Raw genomic sequence first — 12,751 nt, 5'->3', positions numbered from 1 at the left:
GAACGGGCGCCACCCTGGAGGCCGTCTGTCATGTCTCCTGGTCCCCAGAGGCCTCCAGAGCACCCACCCCCCTCCCCGTTGGATGTTGTATGGCGCGGGATGCGCCTTAAGAGAGGGGGGAGTAATGTCAGTCCTGTCTTCCTGTGTCTTGTGTTTCCCCTCCTCTCGTGCCCATATTTGGTTTGTTCCTGTTCCTGTCATTATTAGTTGATTAGTCTCCATCCGTGTTTGATTTGTTCCCCACCTGTTTCAGTTCTCCTTGTTTGATTTCATTCTGTTTATAAGCCCTGTGTTTCCCTGTCTCCGCATCGGTTGTTAATTGTCATTCTGGTGTTCCGTGTGTCCTGCATTCCTGTGTTCCTGCGTTTCATTAAAGTCTGTGTCTTTGGAAAGATTCCTGGTCTCCTCGTTTCCCTGGCTCCAGTAGGACCGTGACAACAATACTCTGTGGGCATCCCTATTGCTTATCCCTATGCCATGTCACTGGGTATGTATTAGAGGTCTGCATTCCCGCGGGACCCGACCAGATTTCTTGCGACGCGGGATTAAATTCCCGAATAAAACGCGGTTGCGGTCGGTAACTCTGGTGCAATTTGAACGGGAGCGGGCGGTCTAACAATATCCCGTTCCCGACGTCTTTTCAGAACAACATATCTGCGCTTTATTCAAGCACCGGTACAGCCTGCACGGGACTGTTATGCACGCGCAGCACGCATGAAACAGTGCTTCATTTTATTTGCGAGGTCTGTGCGCAGCATGTGTATAACGATGCTCAGAGCAGGCTGTAGCCTACCAGTGAATATACGGCCCACAGACAGAACAGGCAGGTTGTTGATGAGTGACAGAGCAGAATAAAGATGGAGCAAAGTGTGGATGCGCTCTCCTTGAAGAACGCTCAACTCGGTTTTGTTTATATTTTGCTTAGCCTATAATTTTAAATGACACATGTCCAATTTATTTATTTATTTATTTTTCTTCCGCGACACTTTTCCTAGGCTAGCTACTGTGTTTACAGCAAGATGTTAAACTAACTTAGTATTTTGACAAGACGAATAAAATTATAATAGGCCATTTTTGTACAACCTACATTTTTTCTTTAATCTGCGACACTTGTTCCTGTTGTAAAGGTTAAATGAACTGTATCCTGACAAGACGAATAAAAATAAGGAATACAATTTTTGTACATTTTTATTTTCTCTGTGACACTTTTTTTTTCCTACTGTGTTGGCAGCAAAATGTTAAACAATTTCGTGTCTTAAGACACAAAATTGCTTAACATTTTGCTGTTAATAAAAGACTCTTGACGACGAATAAAATAACAAATACAATTTTGTGCAGACTACACTTTTATTTGTTAGCCTATTTGTCTTTCTTTCAGTAGAGGAAATTTAAATGTGTGATTCTGGAAACGAGATCTAAATTTAGCGGGAACGGTCGGGTCGGGAAGAAAATTATTCAAAGCGGACAGCGGGTGAACAAAGAGTAAATATATCGCGGGAGCGGGCGGGTGCGGGATATAACCTTGTGGGAGCGGGCTGGAGCGGGACTTAAAAAACAGTCCCGCGCAGACCTCTAGTATGTATCACTAGGTGGTGTGGGTGTGCCTGTCCGGATCCACCCGCTAGTCCAAACAACGGAATCCAGCGGCCTGGTCGAAGGTTTAATGCATGTTCGGTCTTTTACTTGCGCCTGTGAATTTATCAGGATTTAGTTTCAATTTTGACCCAGCTCCAATTCTGATCTGACTCCAATTCCAAGTGACCATTAAATTTAGACTAATTAAAAATTTATCACAAATATCGCTTATATACTAATTTAGATATTTGATTATTCTCGACATACCATATTTTCAATTATCCGTTCACTGGGGACCTAATGTCTCTTTTGAGCCTATAGCGTCGGCCGAAGCGCCGGTCTCACGATCACAAACTCGCCAGTCCGATGTTAGTCAGAGGATGCAGGTAGACTAATACCTAGTTGTCTGCCGCCAACTGCTTGCTTATGACAAAAAGTGTAGTTTATTTAGTCTTTTCCCGTACAACTTGCTAGCACCAGTGATACCCAGAAATCTGAGGTCTCCGATGACGTGCCTACTGCTCCGTTCATTCATGAGCCTTCAGTTTGACCTATCCTGGCCGTAGATTTGCGGTAACAAAAGCCTCCTCACAGTCTAATAGTCATAATGATTTCAGGATAGTTCAGAATAAATCAAATATAACAATTTATTATTAGTCAGGTAAATGTGTCGTGCCAATTACATAAAACAATAAGCCAATTCAAAAATAAGGGAATACATAACATCAGTTGTTCAAAGATGAATCTAAGAGTAAAATGTTTACCTGAATTCAAGAAGAAAATACATAGTATGGAACATATTAAATACCCTCCACACTACGGGCTGATCTGGCTACAAATCGCCCCGACTGATTTGCAACTTTCTCTTAAATACTACCAGAACAAAAGGCCCATAAACATTTATTCTCTGCCCCAAAACAGATTAGATCTATGTATGGGGGATGAGAAACCTCTCTAGGAGCTGTTCTCATGCCCCAAATGGTCACACCTGTAGAGCAATGTTTATCAGGTTTTGAAAGGAGACCGCCCCCACAACAGAGGTACAGAATTCACTTAAGTTTCCAATATTTCCCATAATATAAGTGACTACTGTGAAATTGAGACCAGTTTACCCATCGCACTGAGACCTTTGAAATGATACCAAACATGAAAGGGAAAAACAACAGGTTCACAAGATACATGATATGTGGTATTTGCATATTCTTAATGAACTTTGAGCGAACCCTTTTGGGGAGAAAGAGGGAGATGCAGAGATGGCAGGGTGAAGAAGGGGGTCGTAAATGATCAAAGAAGATAAGTTTGGTTAGGGTGGTGTTGTCTGTTCTCTTTGGGGATCTTTTGTTGTCTTTGGAGATCTCTTCTCCAGGTTAGTTTCATGGCTTTATTGCATGACACCTGTGAGTTCCTGAGTTAATTTCATAAAGGAAATAATTTCACTCCCTACAATCCATCCCTTGGTGCCTTGGGACAAACGTTGAGTAGTACCTAAGGGACCATAATCAGATGATTTCCGCATGATGTTCATTATAAATCTTTGGACAGCGGGCAGTATTAGTTGTTGTATACAGGAGCAGAGTGGTCACCTGCACTGGCTGTGATGGTAATCAGTCTGTAGGATTACTTCTTGTACCAGGTCTGTTGAGTTGGTCAAGCGAGTTGAAAGTGTCCTTCTATTCTGGGGAAACATCTGTGTCCAGTGCCGTCCTCCCCAGGATGTTTATCTGACCCACTGAGAAGCCTTCAGTCACCTTCGGGTAGAAGGTGTGATTTGCCGAATTTGTCAGATCTCCATAGGTGAAGGAATCATTTCACTGACGATGCTCCAGTGCGTGCGAGACATCTAAACAACTTCTGAATGACCATGCAATAACTGAACACTGATGACTTTGGTGATGTTTGTGGGATGAAAAGAGGGTTATAAGATAAACAAAAATACACAAAATAACAATCATGTCAAAAGTGCGAGTGGTAAATAAGGTCTCCATTTTCCAGAATCAAATATTTAGTGGACAGGTCTCATTTGGTTACCAGATTGTTTATTACCACTAAATAATGTAATCTGAATTTAGGTTTTTGGTCTGGGTGAATAAAAGGGAAGTAGCAAAATCAATATAACCAGTATATTTACCAGTGGTATGCATAATTAAAATATGTCACATAATTAAACATAAAAATATACAATTTCATAATTACCATCATAAAATTGTCTATATTGTTTTAATTGCAGACCTAAGGTTTTAACTAGGTCAATCAGAGAATGTGATTAACAGAAAGATTTAAAATCTGTAGTTCAACTTTTTCAATCATTCTCTGTGCATTTGATGTGCAGACTAAGTCACACTTGATAATGTAAGTTTGAGTGTTCATATCAGATCTCATTTATTTAGATAAATTTGCATTGCCATTAGACATATGCTTCAAACTAGTGGGCCCCCTAGTTCACAACAATGCCAATGATTGGATATGATAAATATTTTGTCCTAAGAGACCAGTTGTATTGCTGAATAGGTCTCATCTTAGAATTTGTAAATATAATTTAAATTAATTGATGTGTGACTGTAGCCATGCAAGTCCTATGCACATTACAGTGTTTACATACAGTAAGTTCATAAGACCATAACATTTGCACAAGACTTTAAAATTGCAAAAATGTTTGCCATAATTGAAATGAAATTATAAAAAAATAATTTCCTTTGACCTGTGTACTGTATGAAGTCAATAACGCTTGATAGGTTTGAATGCTGTGAGTAGTTTAGACCTGGATGTCCTTACGTTCAATACCAGGTAAGTATATTGTGCAGTTGCTATAATGAAAGTGTGTTCTGTATGTTTGTGTATAGGAGATGGGTGATGTCTGGTCTACCATAATTTGTGTTGTGTAATTTAGTTCCGGCACTACACCGGGAGGTCATGTAACTATTTGTGTATTGCTATGAGATGTGGATGACCCCTTGAAGTATCTACACCCCCGTCTCCTTGTTGTGTGCGTGCAAGTTGGTGTAGGTGCGACCAGGCACTCTTGTGGAATTTGTCCCTCAGAGATGGCAGCAGTCAGTCTGAAAGGGAAACAGACAGAGAGAAAAACAGCCTAATCTTGAGCCTTTTCACAATTTGCTTGAAGACTGGTGGATCTTAATTTTCCTGTAATGGCCACAGCCATACAGTTAATGCAGATGGTTGTGATCCAAGATTGCATATCATCAGGAGCAAATTTGTTTTAGTTTACAAAGGCATATATCATTATCATGATCATGTTTTGCAAACAAAAGTCCAAAATAAACAGTTTTAATGGTCAGATCTGGAAGCTAGTGTTTCAGCACCGTCTAAGCATGTTGCACCTTAGGCAGCTGCTACAGCTGAGTTTACACAGTCTGCTGTGTTACAGGCATCATGACACCCAGATCTGCTGGGAAATTTAACTTCTAAATGCTACTGTTTACATTAGTCAGATCTGTTTTCAGGGCATTAGCTTGCCAGTTTTGGTGCTGCAATGTTAGCTTAGCAATTAGTATTTTCTTATTCTCTTCATAAATTTGACCATTTCCATCTCTGCAGTCTGTGAAGACTTGTGAATTTCTGCCTGATTTTAACATTACACACAACTTTAATCACATGTCCAGTAAAAATGAGTTCTCTGATCAGATTTCATATGCGCTGTCCTTCCCAGAGAGGGATGGTTTAGTTTGCTAACACTTGCACCACTGTGTCTGTGGTTTTGTTGCAAGGGAAAAGACAAAACGTATACCTTCCCTTGTTACTGGGTTGCAAATCAATGAAATCAAATTTAAAACATCTTATGGCCTTGGATGGATTTGGCCTATTCAAGATATTGCAATCAGATTAGCAAATTCTGGACATGTTATTTTTTCTCCTTGAAGATTCTTACACAAATAGAAGATGAAGAAGCTCTTTCTCATTAGTTTGATCGTTCTTCCTTTCATTTTCCTTTCTAACAATTCTTATGTCTCATCACCTTCTCTGTTTCTTTCCAATTTTCCAACACTAATAGTGCTCCCAACTTCTTTCTACGTACACATTCCCTCTTTCTACATTCTGATCATTCCTCTTATTCTTCTACAACTTTCTTTCTTCTTCTAAATTAATGTCAAATCATCATGAAGTTAAGGCCATTCTTGGCCATTGTAATATAATATATGAATTATATTACATTAAAGCCTCTTCTGGACTCTCCAGCTCCTGACAGCATCTTTACATTTACATGTATTCATTTAGCAGACGCTTTTGTTCAAAGAAACTTTTTTTGTCCAAACAACTGAGAAACACAAGAAGCAATACCATGAGATAAAAACTCAATTTAATATTTTTGTAGGACAGTGTACTTGCTGTTTTCTGTAACAATTATATATATATATATTAAATGAGGGTTTTAAGGTTCAATGGACAATTTACTGTAACAGCACTGGACTGAAAACTGAATTAAACATGCTAATAAAAGTGGATCCTGGAGATGCACAACGAGGCTGAATAGCATCCTGGAGATGCACTTTGTCATTCAAATAAAATCCATTAAAGAGTGATTATGTTTTGTCTTTGTCCATCTGTAATTCAATCCATTTACTTTTTCTTTTTTTCTTTTTTTTTGCTGAACTGCTGTTCATGTTTACATTGATTTACATTTCAGTTTTCACGGTTTTAAGATGTTCTACTGATGTCTGTAGTGCAGTGGTTTTCAAACTTTTTTCAGAGCGACCCTATTTTTTTCTTTTTAAATTGTCGCGACCCATATATATATATATAATGCCGGAAGGATGCTCTGTTCCAAAATCAAATCACTGTCGGTGCTTCTGAAATTAGTGAGGGTACTTGCCTTCATGCACATCTATTCTGACACACTCAAAAAAAATTATTCGGTCTAAATTTACATTTTATGTAATTCAATTGCATAACAATTTTCCATCCATTTAGATTACATAGTTTTAACATGAACAAATCAATAAACTTAATATGATTCATATCCATCAGTCATACGTGAATGAAACAGGTAAGATTTATGTAATAATTCACAGTAAAGTCCCCACACTGCTCAGTGTTCATGTGTTTCCACACTACAGAGTGTTCAAGTAGCATTGAAGCAGTGCTGGAGTTAAGAAGATAATTATGTGATGATTGATCATTAATGATGAACACCTGCTGTTATCAAGAAGAATCACCAAAGGAAAGAGAAACACAAGAACTACAACTGACTTCAGCCACAGATGAAGATCAAATCAACTGAAATAAAAGAAGACATTTCAAGTCCAACATCTGATTGTATGAATGTAGTACTGCTTTAGACTTTTTATATAGCTTCAGATCTAGTAGTCTTGTAAAATCAGATGATTTAAATAATTTACAAATCACTTTGTGCACAAAAAGTTTTCATCTGTAACAATGCAAAGACCACAGACATCAAGAATCAGCGTATGAATCTCAACAATGGTGAAAGTCAACAAAATGCTTCATGTTGCAATGCATGCTGGGTACCAGCATAGTACAAGACTCTCCCATGTATCGCAGCATGATTTGCAGCATGAATAAACAACGCAGCTGAATTGTCTGATGATTTTCTTTTATTCTTACTATTTTATTTTACGTATGCTTTTATAGTTGTGACTTTTAGTAGCTTGTTTTGTGATGTTCAGAGTTTCATCTGAATATTTTCTTGAATGTCACCATTGTTGAGATTCATATAATGATTCTTGATGTCTGTGGTCTTTGTATTGCTACAGATGAAAACTTTATGTGCACAAAGTGATTTGTACATTATTCAAATGATCTGATATTTACCATACTGCAAGATATGAAGCTATGAAGAAATCTAAAACAGTATAATGCCTATATAATCAGAAATTGGACTTGAAATGAGATCAGTGGATCATCTACAAACAACTCTTTTTTTACTTGGCTGATCACACAATTAAAGCAACCAGCATAATATTAACACCAAAATGTCAAGGGTCAAGAGCCAAGAGCTCAACAAAAGGAAACACTGGTCTCTTTGATGGTGAGTTCAAACAAAACAATAAAGCATCTAAACCTCTGTTAATTCTCAATAAGAGCTTCTCTAGAAGTCTGACAGAAATAAAGTCCATCTGGTCAATCTGATGCTGTTTGTGAAGCTGTTTAATCAGATCTTGAGAGATTTAATGTCTTCTTTTATTTCAGTTGATTTCATCTTCAGCTGTGGCTGAAGTCAGTTGTAGTTCTTGTGTTTCTCTTTCCTTCGGTGATTCTTCTTGATAACAGCAGGTGTTCATCATTAATGATCAATCGTCACATAATTATCTTCTTAACTCAACACTGCTTCAATTCTATTTGAACACTCTGTAGTGTGGAAACACATGAACACTGAGCAGTGTGGGGACTTTGCTGTGAATTATTACATAAAACGTACCTATTTCATTCACGTATGACTGATGCATATGACTGACATTAAGTTTATTGATTTTTTTATGTTAAAACTATGTAATCTAAATGGATGGAAAATTGTTATGCAATTGTTATGCAATTAGACCAAATCATTTTTTTGAGTACATATCATATTTTGTCCAGTCTATAGTTATGATTATCATAATGTCATTGCAATTTCGAGAGAATATGCGGATGTCACTTCCGAACGTTTGTTGCAAGTATGACACATTGGTCCTCTTAGCAGCATGAAAAACGAAACTTTTATTCAAATTCTGAATGGAGAATAGGCTATATACAGCAAAGAAAGCGTGCAAAATGTGCTTCCTTAAAATCTGTCACTCATTTCAGTTTATCGCGATCTCTAATTCCGCTATAATCAATCTGTCAACACAGCACAATTAATCTCTTACTTACATCACCTACACTTTGTTCATTATAATCAGAGGATTCGCGTCGCGAGCTTCCAGAACTCTGGACTGAACGAGAACACTCGCGTTCTGAGCGGTGAGTGGATTCTGACTCGCTAAAACTCCTCTGATTGGCCACTGCGCTACAGACATCAACAGATATGTCTCTGATTTGCTACAATGTACAACGCTGCAAAAACAGAGCGCAAACACAAATACACATTTGATTCTGACCTGAGGCGGCTGCCGGTTACTTTCGTTTTGTTGTTTATGTTATTTAGTTGCTTCTTTCCTGAGTCTACTTGGTTACATACGTTTTCCTTAAATCACCCTGGCGACCCATTTTTTAAGTCTCACGACCCACCAGAGGGTCGCGACACAGGGTTTGAATACCACTGCTGTAGCGTACTCACTCAAAGCCTTTGATTACATTAATGTTAATGTGCAGTTTTGACGTTATGAGCTGTTACACACACAAACACACACTATAAAAGCAATGTTAAATGTACTTTTGCAAGTTTTTTTGCACACAGATTTTTTAAGTTAATGTCATATATGGATTTAAGTAAAATCTACTTGACTAAGTTAAGTAACATACAAGTAACTTTAACTTGGCCAGGTAAAGTTTGTCGAGTAATTTCTACTCATTTGAATTTACTTTGTAATACTCTGTTTCAAGTACATTTTACTCAAACAATGCAATACTAAATTAAGTTTTTAAAGTGTATGCTGTACTAAGAAACTTCTAAGTAAATAATAGATATTGATTAGACAACAACTAGAAAATGAATTCACAAAATGATGTCACAAAACAGCAAGTTACTAAACCCAACAAGAAAAGCAATGATGAAACTGTGTACATACAGCTTGAAAAGAGCGGAAAAAAACAACCTTTTTTTATTATTCATGCCCCAGTGCATGATGGGAACACCAGCATCAAAGTTGAGTAGGGTTTTTTTTTTCTAGCTCTGATAGTAAAGTTTTAATTTCTACAAGCTTAAATTGAGTACTAACGTACACTGTAAAAAAAAAAATCGTAAAAAAAAGGTCAAATGACTGGCAGCTACGGCTGCCAAACAAAAACCCTAAAATTACAATAAAATACCTTAATTGAAATAAAGCGCAAAAACAATCATTTTACAGAAAATTTCATTGAAGGTTTTACAGAAAAAAACTGTTATTTTAGAGATTTTTCTTGTTTCAATTACGATATTTTACTTTTAATTTTACGGTTTTTGTTTGGCAGCTGTAGCTGCCAGTCATTTGACCGTTTTTTTACAGGACTTTTTTTACAGTGTAAAACCCTTATTTTACAGATTTTTGCTTGTTACAATTATGATATTTTACTTTAATTTTACGGTTTTTGTTTGGCAGCCGTAGCTGCCAGTCATTCGACCGTTTTTTTTACAGTGTAAAACCCTTATTTTTACAGATTTTTCCTGGATTATTACAATGAAAGCACTAAATGTTCTACAGAGAAACACTGTTATTTGACCAATTATTACAATCAAAAGCCTTCAATAAAGTGTCAAAGCATGCTCAAGATGGAAAATTCTGTTTTATTTAGAAGACAAAATACAAAGTCTGTACAGATGCCATAAGAAATTAAAATTTAAAAGAAATACAGCACAATTACATTTAAAATACTGTACTGGTGAAGAACATAGAACACTTTCATAAAAATGTTGAATTAAATATATTCAACTTAAAGGAGAAGTTCAATTCCAGAATAAATATTTTCTGATAATTTACTCACCCCATGTAATCCAAGATGTTCATGTCTTTCTTTACTCAGTCAAAAGAAATTAAAGTTTTGAGAAATTAAATAATTTTTCTCCATATAGTGGACTTCAGTGGGAGTCAACTGGAATGTTTTCCTCAAAAACCTTAAATTTCTTTTCGACAGAAAAAAGAAAGACATGAACATCTTGGATGACATGGGGGTGAATAAATGATCAGCAAATCTTCATTCTGGAATTGAACTAGTCCCTTTAAACTGAACAAAAATACTAAAATATATGTACAAGATTGTCAAGCAATTTTATTATTCAAATGTAAAATAACATTATTAATGAATTCTTCATAAACACTTCTTCAGAGCCCCCAGGAGGAATTGAATAGCTAAAAATTGCATTTCTATCTTATCAGTTAGGGTTACTCTCATGATGAGGTCATGAGTACATAACATAAGTCTTATATTAATCCACAATATTCTACTGACTCCTGTGGGCTCCATATACAGTGGTGTCCAAAATGATTAGAACACTAGTATTTTGACCAGCTAAAAAATGGTTTTAAGTCAGTTATTTCTATCTTTTGCTGTAGTGTTTCAGTAGGAAATATCAGTTTACATTTCCAAACATTCATTTTGCCATTAATTTTAATAATCTAGTGAAATTTTTGTTTGCACAAGGAGTCTGACGACAGCCAGTGCTGCACACAGAGATCTGATCTGATCATCATCAGTCTGTCTGGAATGGCATGAAGAAACCGAACAAACTGAGACAGACTAAATCCAGAAGAACTGTGGCAACGTCTCCAAGACGCTTCAAGAAACCTACCTGAAAAGTTACCTGAAAAACTAACCACACGTGCACCTAGAGCAAAAGCTGCTTTAAACGCAAATATGGTCACACTAAATGTTGATTTAATTTAGTTATAAAAGTTAATTGATTAAAAAATTTATTTATGGCATTATTTTTGACAACATCCTCATTTAACAGAATTTTTACACAAGTGCCTAAAACTTTTAGCTTTGCAGGTAGGTTTCTTGAAGCATCTTGGAGACGCTGCCACAGTTCTTCTGGATTTAGACGATGAGATCAGATCTCTGTGTGGAGCACTGGCTGTTGTCAGACTCCTTGTGCAAACAAAAATCTCAAAAAATTACAATTAAGGGCAAAATGAATGCTTGGAAATATAAACTGATATTTCCTACTGACACACTACAGCAAAAGATAGAAATAACTGACTTAAAACCATTTTTTAACTGGTATAAAATAAATAGTGTTCTAATAATTTTGGGCACCACAGTAGCTCTGGTAATATATGTAGAAAAACATATGTATTTTAATTCTACATATAGTTAAAAACTAATAGCTATATTAGTGTAATAAGTAAAACCAAAACATACAAGAAAAGGTCCATGGCCAGAAGTGACAGACACAGCAGATAAAGAGCAGTCCTCCTCCAAATCGCCAGTAATCAGCTGGATTAGCTGGGGAAAAGAGAAAAAAAAGAGAAAGAAAAAAAGATTATGTCAGAAGACACCTGTTTTGTCTGGTATTAAAACAAATTAAAATCATGGAATAAAAATACTGTGAAAATTAATTTAAAATAGATTTATATAATATGTATTAATGTTAGACATGAATACTCACTTCCTCTGAAGATCATATGGTAGAAGATTTTCATTTCCAAAACTTCTGGATCATGAAACTTCTGGGAAGCGCACACACACACACACACACACACACACATTATTAATTTGTTTAATAAAACACTGTCTGCTTACTGACAGAGACATGGGCTTGCAAAAAATGTACTCACCAGCTCCATACAAAATCTTCACAGCTGATCCAAAATCCTGTTTTGCATACAGTGTTCTTCTCCAAATGTCCAAGGATCATGCTTTCAGGTCCTCTCTGTCAAACGAGTTTACATGACAGTGTTCTCAGATTACTCATTTCAAAGTACTGTCACTTTTTTCTTATGGGTTTGATCTTAAAACTAGCTGACAGTATGGGTGGGCGATATGACCATATTATTTCACAATATAGGAAATTTTACTTCACAATAACAATATATCTTATATATCACATGTATAAGATCAAAGTAGCAAATTACAAACAATAGGACTAATGCAATAGAACAAAGACCAGTTAAATACATTTTCTCTTTAGTATTTTGTTGTTTGATTAAAATTATGACCGACTTACTTACTTACTAAAGTTACTTACCTTTTGCAGTTTGCTTGTCTGTTAGCTGCTGGTAGAAGTGTCCATATTCGCGTTTATTCGTTCTCAATCGTCATCCCACAACACAAACTCACTCAAAATATGAATTTAACACTCAGATAATACATATAAAAGCCATTACTAGAGTAGCGACCGCAGCAGACTGCAGAAGCTGAGCAGCAGCGGCACACTGACACTACTGTGAAAGTGTACATTCAAATTTGAGCGGGAAAACGGCGCGCTCGCTAGTCATTGGCCAGATTCCTGAGTGACAGTCAGCTTAACCAATCAGCTCAAAGCAACACTGAGCAACAGCAAATAGCGTTGCAACTATGGAAAAAAAAAAAAAGATTACAGTTAACTTAATTAAAATAACTTAATTAAAGATTACAAATATGTCTT

General features: G+C 36.4%; 1 long non-coding RNA gene across 2 annotated transcripts; it reads right to left on the bottom strand.

Moving 5' to 3' along the window:
* Positions 1 to 11,372: 11,372 nt before the first annotated feature.
* Positions 11,373 to 12,534, bottom strand: LOC131535610 (uncharacterized). Of its 2 annotated transcripts, none has more exons than XR_009269684.1 (4): positions 12,353 to 12,534; positions 11,943 to 12,037; positions 11,774 to 11,818; positions 11,373 to 11,610 (listed from the first exon to the last, which is right to left on the bottom strand). It is a non-coding gene; the product is annotated as an uncharacterized LOC131535610 (long non-coding RNA). The 2 variants fall into 2 exon arrangements; XR_009269685.1 differs by having other exon boundaries at positions 11,774 to 11,815.
* Positions 12,535 to 12,751: the final 217 nt, after the last annotated feature.

This window comes from Onychostoma macrolepis, unplaced genomic scaffold (genome assembly GCF_012432095.1).
Source record: "Onychostoma macrolepis isolate SWU-2019 unplaced genomic scaffold, ASM1243209v1 Scaffold45, whole genome shotgun sequence".
NCBI lineage: Eukaryota > Metazoa > Chordata > Actinopteri > Cypriniformes > Cyprinidae > Onychostoma > Onychostoma macrolepis.
The sequence above is the reverse complement of the archived record's forward strand: the minus strand, read 5'-3'. Positions and strand labels throughout refer to the sequence as shown.